At 46.3% G+C, this 14,446-nt stretch overlaps 1 protein-coding gene across 1 annotated transcript in view; it reads right to left on the minus strand.

The window, feature by feature from the left end:
* Positions 1-13,829: 13,829 nt before the first annotated feature.
* The window catches only part of LOC125032340 (pyrokinin-1 receptor-like), a 25,442-nt gene continuing 24,825 nt past the window's right edge, over positions 13,830-14,446 (minus strand). Inside the window, exon 3 of the mRNA XM_047623436.1 lies at positions 13,830-14,446. This exon is cut by the window's right edge and continues 505 nt beyond it. The gene's annotated coding sequence lies outside the window, so the exon portion shown is untranslated.

Raw genomic sequence — 14,446 nt, forward strand, 5'->3', positions numbered from 1 at the left:
TCTCTCTCTCTCTCTCTCTCTCTCTCTCTCTCTCTCTCTCTCTCTCTCTCTCTCTCTCTCTCTCTCTCTTTCCCTTTACTTTCTTCCCCCATCCTCTCCCTTCTTCCTTCCTTCTTATCTTTCAGCTTTCAGCTTTCTCCATTTCGCATTTTTCGCAATATCTCTCTTCTCTTCCTCTTCTCGTCCCTCCCCCCTTCCCACCCCTCTCATTTCCGGAGGCACAGGTATTTTTATCAGGCAACTTTATCGTTTTTTTGTTTTATGTCTCTCTCTCTCTCTCTCTCTACACTGAAATGAGTCAAGATGGCTATCGATCTGAGCTGTCATTGTTTACATGCTTGTTGATGCCACTCAGTGAGCGTGAGGAAGCCTGCTCTTTGAGAGACGGAGGCAGAGGCAGACGGGAGAAGAGAGAGAGAGAGAGAGAGAGAGAGAGAGAGAGAGAGAGAGAGAGAGAGAGAGAGAGAGAGAGAGAGAGAGAGAGAGAGAGAGAGAGAGAGAGAAGGAGATAGAGGTGAAGACGGATAAGAGGCAGACGGGAAGAGAGATGGGTAGACAGAGATAGACACTGAAATAGAGGCAGACGGAATATGAGGCAGAAATTTAGATCGAGGCAGAGGCTTAGGAGGGGACAGACGGAGACAGAGATAGATAGAGATAGACACAGAGACAGAGATAGATAGAGATAGACACAGAGACAGAGATAGATAGACGCAAACACAAAGATAAATACGAAAACAAAGGGAGATTGAGACAGAGTCAGGGACATTGACAAAATTAGATAAAGGCAAAAGATAAAGGCGGAGATAGAGGCAGATAGACACAGATATAAAATAAAGTGAAAGAGAAAGATAAAAAAAGAGAGACACACTTTAAAGGATGAGGAGCTATATTTTTTTTTTACAACGCAAGATAATCAAAATATTGAAATCTTTTATCGACTGTAAAGTTGTAGTTTACACCCCAATATTTTTTAAGACGCGTCGCTCACTTCAATGAAAAAAAAAAAATATATATGTATATTTATATATCTTCGCCTTCTTTTTTAATACTTCAGTCATTATTTAGCGGATCATTCTGAATATTTTTTTTTTCTCCCTTGCCGATACGACGCTCCGCACTCCCTTATAGGTTTCCGTTGCCGCGAAATAAATTTGTGTGCGAGGTCCTGTGGTCGCGATTGGCGTGGCGGCCGTTCGGCTGGCTGGGAAAACTTATTGCAAATCCTCCGATATTCGTTTCGGAGAGGGGGAGGGGGAGGGCGGAGGAGGGAGGAGGAGGGAGGGGCGATTGGGAGGGGGAGAGGGGAGGAGGGGGGAAGGGGGAGAGGAGAAGGGAGGGGAGGGGAGGGGGACGTGGAGGTAGATAGGACAGGAGAGGAGAGGGGGAGGGGAGGGGAGGAGAGGAGGAAGGGGGGAGGGAAGAGGAGGTGAAGGAAGAGGCATATTCTTAGGGTATTGAAAGGATCGACCCTGTAAATATGACATGTACTCCCCCCTCCCCCTCCCCCCCGTCTCCGTCCGCCCCATCCCCGCCCCCCCCCCCCAAAAAAAAAAAAAAAAAAAGTACCTGGATATTTCTGGCCGTAATAAAGGGTTAGTCTGAATATTTTGTATTATACTTCCCAAGTTATTTAGGACAAGAAAATGTTTGAGATTTGGTTCAGAGTGAAATCCGATTCCTCTCTGCTTCAAAATCAACATTCATAATCAAGGTATATATATATGTAGTGTAATATCTTTTATCGTGGCTTTTTTTCACTAACGAATAGTGCAGCGAAATGTCGAAAATAAAATACGATACTTACTTGTTCCGAAAGGATTAAAAAAAAAGTGATAGTTTTTATCATGATATTTTAATTAGTGGAATATTTATACGGCACACAGCAGTATTACAGATTAAAAAAAGGATTTCTGAAAGAATATATAAAAGAAAAGTATAATTGGCTATTTCGGACGAGTTTTGTACTGTTGTTCATTGTTAATTTTACAGGAAAAAATAGAAAGCGAGAACGAGGACGGCGTTAAAAAAGGTTGTTCAGTAACCATAATGATAGAGAAATGTTAGAAGTAATAATGTTATTATCAGTAATAATGATAATAGTAATTGTGTTAATTGTACTGCTTCTGATAGTAAACACTAGCTGTAAGGATGGCGGTAATAACATTTTTCTTTCTTTCTTTTATCATTTCTCTTTCTCTTTCTCTTTCTCTTTCTCTTTCTCTTTCTCTCTCTCTCTCTCTCTCTCTCTCTCTCTCTCTCTCTCTCTCTCTCTCTCTCTCTTCTCTCTCTCTCCTCTCTCTCTCTCTCTCTCTCTCTCTCCTCTCTCTCTCTCTCTCTCTCTCTCTCTCTCTCTCTCTCTCTCTCTCTCTCTATCTCTCTTTCTCTATCTCTCTCTCTCTCTCTCTCTCTATCTCTCTCTTTCTCTATCTCTCTCTTTCTCTCTCTCTCTCTCTCTCTCTCTCTCTCTCTCTCTCTCTCTCTCTCTCTCTCTCTCTCTCTCTCTCTCTCTCTCTCTCTCTCTCTCTCTCTCTCTCTCTCTCTCTCTCTCTCTCTCTCTCTCTCTCTCTCGCTTTGAACGATGTGTTTGCCTTATCCACACTTCGCTCCACACCTGCCGCGTAATGAGGTACCTGCTTTAAGGGAATGGGTCTTCTTGGCGATCTCGTGATGGCAATATCGGTAAATGGTGAATGGGAGGTAAAGAAAGAACAGAAGAGGATGAAAGAGAGGAAGGAGGAAGGGAGGATCGGTGGAAAGAAAGGATAGGGGAAAATGGGGAAAATATTATTCAATTAAAAGATGCTTTTAAAAAGAAAGGGGGGGATGGGTAAAGTCGGGGAGAAAGGGGAGGGGGGGAAGGTAAAAAGAGAAGAGGAGGAGGAAGAATGAACTGAAAGAAAGGAGGGTTAGGAAAAATAGGGGGAAGGAATGAAGAAAGGAAGGAAGGAAGGATGGATGGATGGAAGAAAGGATGGAAGAAAAGTGGGAGTGGAGGGAAAGGTAGATTACAGAAAGGCTCGAGAAGAAAGTAGAAAAGGGAGGAGGGATAGGGTGAGAGAAGGAACGAAAAAGGGAAAGGGAATGAAGGAACTGCGAAGGAGAAAATGATAGAAATAAAGAAAAAAAAAACGAGGAAGGGAATATAAAAAAAATTAAAAAAGGGAAAAGGAAGGAAAAGAGAATCGAATGAAAGAAGAACGAAGTAGAAAACAAGAAAATGAGAGAGAAGTAATAAAGGAAAAAAAGAAAGAGGAAGCAAGTAAATGAAAAAAAAAAACAAAACACAAGACTTGGGAATCATTTGATAATAAAATGTGAAGAATAAAACATGAAAAAGAAGGGAAAGAGTAAGCAAAGGAAGAGACAAAAACAAAAACAAAAGTTTGAATATCATTAAGCTTACCGTCAAGATAAAAAAAAAAAATACTGTACTCGCCTGTTAACACTGACATCTTGGATTTGAGACTTCAAAGATCTTGAGTCGCGTAAGTGGGTGTTTGAAGGCGTTTCTCGAAGTGTGAAATGTCTTAAATTGCCATTAAGGATGTCCGAGTGTGGAGTGAGTGAGCATCAAAGTGTGTAATGCGTTGCGTGGCGTGTCGAGTGTGCGTCAAGGGTGTGTGTGTGATGTGTTGTCTAAGGTGTGGTGTATGCTGTAGTATGTCTTTTGAGTCGTGGGGAAAGCATGTTTTCCGAGTGTCCTTTTTGTAGTGTTGTGGAGAATGTATACTTTCAATTGCCTTTTGTTTCGTGTAGAGTTTATGGCTTGAAGTGTTTCATATGCGGTGTACAGTGTTGTGTAGGCTTCAAAATGTCTGAATTGTGTGTACAGTGTATGCTTCAGAGTGTCAGATATGTTATGTATGTTTTGTATGACATGTTTAGAGCGTTTATGCCTAAGTTTACTACTAGCGTTTATGCCTAATGCCTAATATGTTGTGTTGGAGTGTTTGATACATTTCATAATATCGGTTATGTTGTTGGGTAGGCTTCATAATCTCGGGATGTGGTTGTCAAGTCCAGTAAGTTTCCTTTATGTACAGACATATGACAATGTAAGTGTCATATTAAAGCAGATTCTGTATAAGTGTATAAATCTAACCAATGTTACACTGACTGCCGAGTATGAATTCGATCTCTTTTTTCCGATTTTCTGGATGAAAGATTTGATAGAAAGATTAATATGATTTTTTACAGGGTGTTGTATTTAAAAAATGCGGCCGAAGTCAGCCTAAACTTGACAAGTGACGGAGACAATTGAATTGCCAGACGATAAGTAACGTCATTATTCTTGTTTGTAACAGAGACTAATGTCATAAACCACACGTGCATAGGTAGTGTGTGGAAATACGCGCACATAAACGCACACGCACCAACATAAACATACATACAATCACTCATTCACTCACTCACTCACTCACTCACTCACTCACTCACTCACTCACTCACTCACTCACTCACTCACTCACTCACTCACTCACTCACTCACTCACTCACTCACTCACTCACTCACTCACTCTGATTCTCTCATCCACTCATTTACCAAGGGATTCGAAAATCTAGGGCAATGTTGAACCATATAAGCAATGACGCCGAAAAAAAAATAAGATAAAAAAATGTATATATATATAATAATAATCTAAACGCCAAATGTAGGGCATCCACACTAACGCCGGTACCATGGCGGAGTATGAAGGCGTGGGAGGAGGAGGGAGGGAGGGTGGGAGGGAGGAAGGAAGGAAGGAGGAAGGAAGGAGGAAGGAGGAGGAAGGAGGAAGGGGGATAGGGGGGAAGGGGGAAGGGGAAGGGGGTTTGGGGGAGGGTGGGGAGGGTGGGGAGGGATAGGGGAGGAGTGGGAAGAGGGAGAGGGAGGGGGAGAAGGGAGAGGAGAGAGGAGATGGGGGGAGAGGGAGAGGAGGAGGAGGGGAGAGGAGAGAGAGAGTGAAGAGGGGGAGAGGAGAGGGAGGAGAGGAGAGGAGAGGGGGAGGAGGGGGAGAGGAGAGGAGGGGTGAGGGGGGAAAGGGAAAGAGAAGAGAGAGAGAGGAGAGAGAGAGAGAGAGAGAGAGAAGAGAGAGGAGAGAGATGAGAGAGAGGGAGGGGGGAAGGGGAGGGGGAATGAAAAGGGAGGGAGACAAAGGGAGAGGGAGACAGAGAGAGAAGGAAACAAAGAGAGATGGAGCAGGAGGGAGAGTATAGAAAGTAATGGGGGAGGGAGAGTAAGGGGGAGTATGAGAAGAAGAAGAGTTAGAGGAGGAAAAAATGGGTGAACAAGCAAGTGTGAGACAGGGAGAGAGGGAAGGGAGGGGGTGGAGGGAGGTAAGGAAGGGGGAAGGGGAGGGGGAGAGGCAGCTTGTTTTTCCCGCGAGGAAGATACATTGTGTATTATTATTATATTTATTATTATTATTATTATTATTATTATTATTATTATTAATGTTTTTTATTCATTCCTTTTTACTTTTTCTTTTTGAGTGGGTGGGTGAGTGAGTGTGTAGATGGGTAATGGGCGAGTGAGGGGTGGTTAGAGGACGAGTGGGTTGGTGTGTGATTGAGTAGATGAGTAATGGGTGGTGGGTAGGTGGGTAACGGGTGAGTGGGTGGGTAACGGGCGAGTGGCGGGTGGGTAATGGGTGATTGGGTGGGTAATGGGTGGTTAGTGGACGAGTAGGTTGGTGTGTGAGTAGATGGGTAATGGGTGTTGATTTGTGTTTGGTGGGTAATGGGTGGGTGGTGGTGGGTTTGTGTTTAGTGGGTGGATGGGTGGATGGTGGGTTGGGTGGGTGGACCGTGGTTAGGAATGTAATATTTCCAGGTGGTAATTTGAAGAGCGAAAGAGAAGAGAGAGAGAGAGAAGGAGGGGAAGAGGGAGAGAGAGGGAGAGAGAGGGGAGAGAGAGGGGAGAGAGAGAGGAGAGAGAGGAGAGAGAGGGGAGAGGAAAAAAATGAATGAGAGTTTTTGAAATATAGAAGAGGCAGAGAGAAAGTAAAATAAATTAAAAAACTTACTCGCCACGAAAAAATAACTCGTAACAAAAGTTAACTATCATCAGTAATATTGGAAATCGTTCATATATTAATTGTTCCATGAATAGGTAGGCCGTCCAGTCTTCTTGCCGGGTTCAAAAGGTTCAAAAGTTCAATAGGGGTCAGGAATCCCAGTTTAAACATTTCTGGGGTTCAGTGGATTTAAATGTTCATAGATTCAGTTTTTGTGTTTGTGTAAAATGGGAAAAGGGGGAGGGGCATGGATGTTAGAAATCGGGCGAAAAAGGGGAAAAAGGAAGAAAAAGAAGAAAGAAAAAGGGAAGGGAAAAAGGGAAAAAAGAAGAGAAAAAGAAGAAAAAGAAAAGGAAGAAAGAAAAAGGGGGAAAGGGGGAAGAAGAAGAAGAAGAAGAAGAGGAGGAGGAGGAAGAGGAAGAGGAAGAGGAAGAGGAAAGAAGGGGGAAAGAGGAAGAGGAAGGGGGAAGAGGAAGAGGAAGAGGAAGAGGAAGGGGAAGAGGAAGAGAAGAAGACGAAAAAAAGACATTTGAGCAAGAATCCTTTACAAAGGGAGCAGTTAGTGAAGACCCTCCGGTGACAAGGTGATTCCAGTCTTGCAGGAAGGGGGGGGGGGGCAGGTGGGGGACGGCAACAGGTGGAGAATCGCCGAAGCGCCATGTCAGGAATGGCGATCGGTTCGTCTGTCTGTCGACTTTCAGGGTGATGGGGAAGAGTGGAGAGGGGGAGAAGGGAGAAGGGAGGTGGAGGAAAGGGTTAATTTGCCAATGACGTGGAATGATTTTAATAAAATGGTCTCTGTTTATCCTCTCTCTCTCTCTCTCTCTCTCTCTCTCTCTCTCTCTCTCTCTCTCTCTTCCCCTCTCTTTTCCCCTCTCTCTATCTCTCTCTCTCTCTCTTTCTCTTTCTCTTTCTCTCTCTCTCACATTCTCTGTCCGTCTTTCTTTCCCACTTTTGAAACACGTCTAAAATACCCTAATAGAAAATATTTTCCCCCCGACTATCTAATTTTTATTTTTGTCCCTTCACCATAATTAATACAAAACTTAAGAATCACAGTGATACGGAGTCCAAAGTTACTACTGCTACTGCTACCATCAGTACTACCTCTACTATTACTATTACTACTACTGCTACTGCTTCTACTTCTACTTCTACTTCTACTTCTACTTCTACTTCTATTCTCCCTTCACTTTACTTCTATTTCTACTTTACTATTATAACTACTACTACTACTACTATACTACTTACTATTTCTATAATACTACTACTAGTAGTAGTAGAAGTAGTACTACTACTACTGCTACCACTACTAATATTAGTAATAATAATACCTCCACCACTACTACCATTGCCAGCAATACTACTACTACTACGACGACTACTGCGACTACTATTAATATATTACCAATGATTATTAGCGAACCGGCACCAACCAGGAGTGAAATCTCGTTAAGTACGTTGACTTGGGTTCATTTCCCCCCCCCCCCCCTCGTCCCTCCCTTCCTCGTCCCTCCCTTCCTCGTGTCTCCCCCGACTCGTCCCTTCCCCCCTTCCCCCTTTTCTCCCTTCCCTCCCTCGTCCCTCCCTCGTCCCTCCCTCTTCTTCACTCCCCGCCGTGTCCCAGTCCCTCCCTCCTCTTTGTCCCTTCCTCCCCCCTCGCCCCTCCTTCCCCCCTCGTCCCTCCCTTCCCTCCTCTTCCTTCCCTTCCCTCCCTTCCCTCCTCTTCCTTTCCTTTCCCTCCCCGTCCCTCCCTTCCCTCCTCTTCCCTCTCTCTTTGTCCCTCCCTCCCCCTCCTCTTCCCTCTCTCTTTGTCCCTCCCTCCCCCTCGCCCCTCCCTTCCCTCCCCGTCCTCCCTTCCCTCCTCTTCCCTCTCTCTTTGTCCCTCCCCCCTCGTCCCTCCCTCCCTCCCCCCCCTCCCCTCGTCCCTCCCCCCCCTCGTCCCTCCCTCCCCCCTCGTCCCTCCCTCCCCCCTCGTCCCTCCCTCCCCCTTCGTCCCTCCCTTCCCTCCCCGTCCCTCCCACGCCCGCCCTTCCATCCTAAATCCAGAGACGGCGCCTGGCGTCAGGAAATGGACCGGCCGCTGCCTCGATCGGTCGTCGTCGCGAGATATTAGGGCGTGTTTGTGGCGGGCTTGATTAGGCGGTTGTCACGGGCGGGGCACGGTTGATTGCCTCGCCCCGGGCTCGAGCGCCGATTCATTTCCCTTCCTTATTATTTTTTTATATTTTTTTTTTTCCCTTCGTCTTCTTCTGTATCTACTTCTGCTAATTATAACTCTTCTACTTCTATTTTTATTTTTTTCCTCCTCCTCCTCCTCCTCCTCCTCCTCCTCCTCCTCCTCCTCCTCCTCCTCTTCCTACTACTTCTTCTTCTCTTTCTCCTTTTCCTTTTTCCTTTCTCTCCTCTTCCTCTTCCTTCTCCTTCTCTTTATTCTTTTCCTTCCCCTTCCCTTCACCTCGTATTCCTTCCGCTGTCTTTCTGTCCTTTCTGTCTTGTTTTGGCTGTTTCTCTTTCCGTCTATTTTTGTCTGCCTTTCGTTGTTCTTTCTCTTTTTGTCTCCCTCCTTCTTCCCTCTCTAACACCCTCCCTCTCTCTCGCTCCCATCTTCCCTCCCACCCTCTCTCTCCCTGTCTCCCTCACTACCACCCTCACCCTCTCTCTCTCTCTCTCGCTTTCATTTATTTATCACCTCCCTTCACCATATCGCCGCCTAATTGCCACTCCCACGCACTTGGCAATCAGTGTTCGATCGTCCTCTCGTATTCTCGCATGCAAATTGGTGTTTATGTTTCCCCCTTCTATTTATTTATTTATTTATTTATTTATTTATTTTCCTCTTCTCTTTCTCCCCCGCTCCCTCATCTTCTTCCTCTCCCTCCTCCTCCTCCTTTTCCTCTCCCTCATCTTCTCCCTCGTCTTCTTCCTCCTCTTCCCTTCTCCTCCTTTTCCTCCTCCATTTTAATCTTTTAGGTTTTTTGTCTCCTCCTCCTACTCCTTTATTTTATTATTTTATCATTTTTTTCTTCTTTTCTCTTTGTGATTCTCATGTGCTACTCTCCCAGCCTCACGCCCACCTTTCCACCTGTTCCTTCAGCCCCACGCCCACCTTTCCACCTGTTCCTTCAGCCTCACGCCCACCTTTCCACCCAGACAACTACTCCTCAACCGTAACTACGCCCATCTGTCTCTCACAACCGCCGCCCAAACCCCCTACTCCCACATCTTTTCCTCCCCCAACCCCCACCCCTCTCCCCTCCTTCCCATACCCCCCCACCCCCTTCATCATTACGCCCACGGAACCCCTCTCTGATTTCCCGGCCTCTTGTGGTTGTTGCTCCCCCCCTCCCCTTCCCCCCTCCCCTTCCCCCCTCCCCATGAACCCTCCCCTTCCCCCCTCCCCATGAACCCTCCCCTCCCCCCCTCCCCATGCACCCGTGATGAAGGTCCTGTCACTTCCACGCCCACGACCGGACGGCTTCAGGCCTCGATTTGGAGGGGTGGGGGCTGTCTGGCTTACGTCATTTCTCTCGCTTTATTCTAGTTATTTTTGTATATTAGGTTTCGATTTGAGGGGGGCGTGGCTTACGTCATTTTTCTCTATCTTTTTTTTTCTTTCTCTCTCTCTTTTTCTTTCTCTCTCTCTCTCTGTCTTTCTCTCTCTCTTTCTTTCTCTCTCTCTCTCTCTCTCTCTCTCTCTCTCTCTCTCTCTCTCTCTCTCTCTCTCTCTCTCTCTCTCTCTTTATATTTATTTTGTTTTAGTTTTTATCGTTATTATTATCTTCATCATCATTATAATTATGACCAGTAATATTGCTGTTGTCTTAGTTGTTAATGACATCTATTTCATGGTTTACGTAGATATTTTTCCTCAATTAAAGCACTTTTCGAAAGCGCAGCGTAGATTTTTATATAGCATTTTTTTTTTCCTCTTTACATTCGTTTCACGGCGTATATCATTAATTACAAAAGTTTTACGTCTGTTTCTTTGGCGGGTTTGTTTACATAAAGGATATATTTTCTTTTCTTCTTTGTTACTTTGTTTTTGTTTTGTTTTTTCCTATTTTTGTGTAACTTATTTGGTTTGTTACTGAACGACACGCGAAGCCAGGGCGAGGCGGCAACGAACGCGCTCGGAAAAAATATCTTTAGGACGGATGTAAAAGTTTGTGGGCTTGGCTAACGATGACTGCTTTTATGGGACGCGGTGTTTGTTTTTTTGTTTTTGTCTTGTTTTGTGTGTGTGTATTGTTTTGTGCGTTTGCTTGGGTGTAGGTGTTTGTGTGTGTGTAGGGGTGGGGGTGCGTGTGTGTGTGTAGGGGTGTGTGTAGGTGTGTGTGTGTAGGGGTGTGTGTAGGTGTGTGTGTGTGTGTGTGTGTGTGTGTGTGTGTGTGTGTGTGTGTGTGTGTGTGTGTGTGTGTGTGTGTGTGTGTGTGAGATTATGAGACATATGGGTTTAGTTCTTTATTTATTACTCCAGTATTGATTATGAGCATATCATCCCGTGACAATATTACCTTCCAAATTAGGTATGACATGATTATGTTCCTCACCGTATCAATTAACAAGAAAAAATAATGACATAACTCTTCCCGCACTCACCCACCACTAATTAAAATGTTATGTGGAATTCCCGTAGAGTTCATACGCGTCGTCGCCATCGGTAAATCCCCAAGAATAACATAAATAATTTGATACGGTAATGGGAGAGAAGAAACTCAAACGAAACCATGTTTTAGATCTCCATAAAGTTCTCTCCCTTGCTCACGTCTGTCGCTCCTCCCCTTATTTTATTTTATTTTATTTATTTTATTACTTCTCAACCCTGAGATGAGACCCGCTTCTCTATTTCTTTTCCCTTTGTTCGTCTCTTTTTACCCTTTTTGTCCTTTTCTCAAGTTTCCTTTCGCCTCTCCCCTTCTCCCTGTCCTCCTTCGGAACTGCTTGCCGTTCCTCCCTTCCTCCTCCCTTCCTCCTCCCTTCCTCCTTTCCCGATTCCCCTTTTCTCCCTTCCCCTCCCCCCCCCTCTTTCCTATCTCCACCTCTCCAACACTCCCTCCCATCCCTTCTCCTCCTCCTTTCCCTCCTCCCCTCTCCCCCTCTTCCAAACCCCTCCCAATTCCTCTCTCCTTCCTCTCCCCCTTTCTTCCCCTACCCCTAGCTCCTACCACTCCTCCTCTCCCCTCCCCCCAGCTCCAACCACTCCCCTTCTCTCAGCGGGGATACAGCGCGAAGATCCTTAGGGATATGTCCCTCCTCCCACGCGCCCGCCCCGCCTCCGATCCGTAGCGGGGCCCTCTCGCGGACGCGCCTCCTGCTAACAGCCTCTTGATCCCCTACGTGTCTCCCGTCTCGTTCCTCTTCTCTCTGGTTCCTCTTCTCTCCCTCAATGCCTCGGTCTTCTTTTCTTCTTCTTCGGTTCATTTTCTCTTTCTCTAGTCTCTCGCCTCCCTTCTTCTCCCTTTCCTCTCCCTTCCCTCCCTCTCCTCCCTCTCCTCAGTCTCCTCTTATCTCCCTCTCCCGTATCCCCTCTCCTTTTCTTCTTCTTCTTCTTCTCCCCTTCTCTCTCTCTCTCTCTTTCTCTCCCTCCCTCCCTCCTCACTCCCTCCTCTCCCTCCCTCCCTCCCTCCTCCCTCCCTCCTCCCTCCCCTCCCTCCCTCCCCTCCCTCCCCCTCCCTCCCTCCCTCCCTCCCTCCCTCCCTCCCTCCCTCCCTCCCTCCCTCCCTCTCTCACCGTCTCATTAATTCACCGCCTGCGATCACGTAAATACAAGAAATCCTCAGCGAGACATCCCTTTCTCCTCTATGTAGGCCTTTTGGGTGGTGGCGGGAGGGAGGGAGGGAGGGAGGGAGGGAGGGAGGGAGGGAGGGAGGGAGGGAGGGAGGGAGGGAGATTGGTAGATGGGTGGCGGGACGGGGAGGGAGGGAGGCAGGGGAGAGAGGGTGGGTTAGGGGGCTGGAGAGGGGGCGTAGAGGGGTGGGTGGGGAGGGGGTTGAACATGGTGGGAAGGCCCTGATTCAACCCTTTTTAAGTGTTTGTGTCTCGTTCTCGCATTCCCTTTTGTTTGAGGAAGGACAAAAGAATACGTTTGGCGTATCACTTTGGTGTATCATTATCTGTGTTTCTCTCTCTCTCTCTCTCTCTCTCTCTCTCTCTCTCTCTCTCTCTCTCTCTCTCTCTCTCTCTCTCTCTCTCTCTCTCTCTCTCTCTCTCTCTCTCCTTCCCCCCCGTTTCCTCCAGCGAGACGTTCCATCCGTCACAGTAGACGCAAAAGCAAGAAATATCGCGCGACGCATTAACAGGTTGCTCCGTATGGGGTCTTTTTTTTTTTTTTTTTTCTTACAGTTTTTTCTTCTCTTTCTTTTCGTTTTTTCTGTATTTTTGCTACTGTATTTCGATATTGTTTTTTTTTTCTATTTTTTTAAATTGTTTTTCATAAATTTTTCTTTCCGTCTTCTTTTCTTTTTTTTCCTATTTTTTTCCTCATTTTCTTTGGCGCTTTGTCGTATTTTTTTTCTTGTTCTTCGTCTTTCCTTCTTCTATTCTTATTATTCATTTAAGAAAACAATCACTTCTTAATTCATTCGACTTTTTCTCAGTTCTCTATCTTCTTCTGTTTTTTCCCCTCTCCCTCCTCTTTCTCCTCCTCCTCCTTCTCTTTGTCTTCCTCCTCCCTCTCTTTCTCCTTCTCCTCCTCCTCCTTCTCTTTCTCTTCCTCCTCCTTCTCTTTTTCCTCCTTCTTCTCTTTATCTTCCTCCTCCTCCTCCTCCTCCTCCTCCTTCTTTTTCTCTTCCTCCTCCTTCTCTTTCTCCTCCTTCTCTTTCTCTTCCTCCTCCTCCTCCTCCTCTTCCTCCTCCTCCTCCTCCTCCTCCTCCTCCTCCTCCTCCTCCTCCTCCTCCTCCTCCTCTTCCCTCCTCCTCCTCCTCCTCCTCCTCCTCCTCCTCCTCCTCCTCCTCCTCCTCCTCCTCCTCCTCCTCTTCCCTCCCCCCCCCTTCCACGTACTGTTAGAATAATAGAAAAGAGGAGGACAGAATAAGTGTTATTTTGGACTTGGGAAGTAGCAACCCAATCGTCCTTTCTCCTCTTCTTCCTTTTCCTCCCCCTCCCCTCATCTCTCTCTTTTATTCTCATATCCCGTCCCCACCTCTCCCTTCTCTGCTTGCCTCTCTCGCTTTTACATCTCCCCCTCTCCTCCTCTTGTTTTCTTCCTTTCACTCTTTTTTCTGTTATTCTCACCCAACTTTTCCCTTTTCTCCTTTCTGACACTTCCTCCTCCCTACCCCCTTCTTCCCCATTCTCTTTCTTATATAAATACTCCTCTTTCTTCTCCTTCCCCTTCCTATCGCTTCCATTCCTTTCTCCACTTTTCTTTTTCCTCCCCCCTTTCCCTTCCATTCTGCGAACCCCTCCCTTGCCCCTCCCCCTCCCGCTCCGCCTCAACCCCCCCCCCACCCACCCACGTCAGCTGATTGGTTACAAGGGCGAATCGCGGGGGCCAGCTGCACCTTGTTTTAATCGTTATGGTTGGGCCTCATTGCCAGAAACGTTTACGCTCGACCTCATTAGCTGAAACGTCTGTGCTGGCAGGGCGATGCTGAGCGCGGTAGGACGGCTGGTTATGTGAATGAATTGGCGCTTATACTGCAGGCTGATGGGGCTGATTGTTGGCCAGCCGCCCCCCACTCTACCCCACTCCCTGCAGAACACGCCCACTCTGCACCTCCACATACCTCCCCTCCCCCCTCCCTCCCTTTTTCTTGAATTGCATCCCGACGTTTTCCTTTTTCTGCGTTGACATTCCACGAATTTCGTAGGTTGGTGAAACCCGTTTCGTAAATTAGAAAACTTAAATCATTTTGTATTTTCCCCATATGTATATTTTTATTCTGTATTTATCTGTCTATCTGTGTTACCTGTGTATCTGATATTTATTTATTTATTTTTTTAATGCTAACCATCTTTCCACACCCCGAAACCCAGCGAAACTTAAAACAAAGACTCGAACGCAAATCTCGAACAGGGATTCGATGCTTCACTTCGCTTCGAAACACCACCCTTTGATGTATAGTATATTTGCTCATTCGACAACCCAAACTTAAATTACGCAAACTATAAACCAAAACCGTAGCCATTGTTCGCTATTGTTCGCCCTCCCCTCGCGAGATAACGCATGCACTTGTTTTCATTCCCTGGGAAGCGTTTTAAGGGACGGTGTTCGTTTAGGGGCCGGTGTCCGAATGCAGTGATGAGAGCGGTGCGATTGCATTACTCTCACTTCTAACCTAACGAATGGCTCGTGCACCTAACTCTTTCCTGGGGAGAGCGAACGGGAATGACACCTGGTATTACTTTTGTTGTTACTTGTAATAGGGTGGTGGACCTGCGTGACAGGCGGTCAATTTTGCGATACTTTGAATAAAGTCAATGATTTGATGTAGTGAATGATT

Source organism: Penaeus chinensis, chromosome 14, assembly GCF_019202785.1.
Source record: "Penaeus chinensis breed Huanghai No. 1 chromosome 14, ASM1920278v2, whole genome shotgun sequence".
Taxonomy (NCBI): domain Eukaryota; kingdom Metazoa; phylum Arthropoda; class Malacostraca; order Decapoda; family Penaeidae; genus Penaeus; species Penaeus chinensis.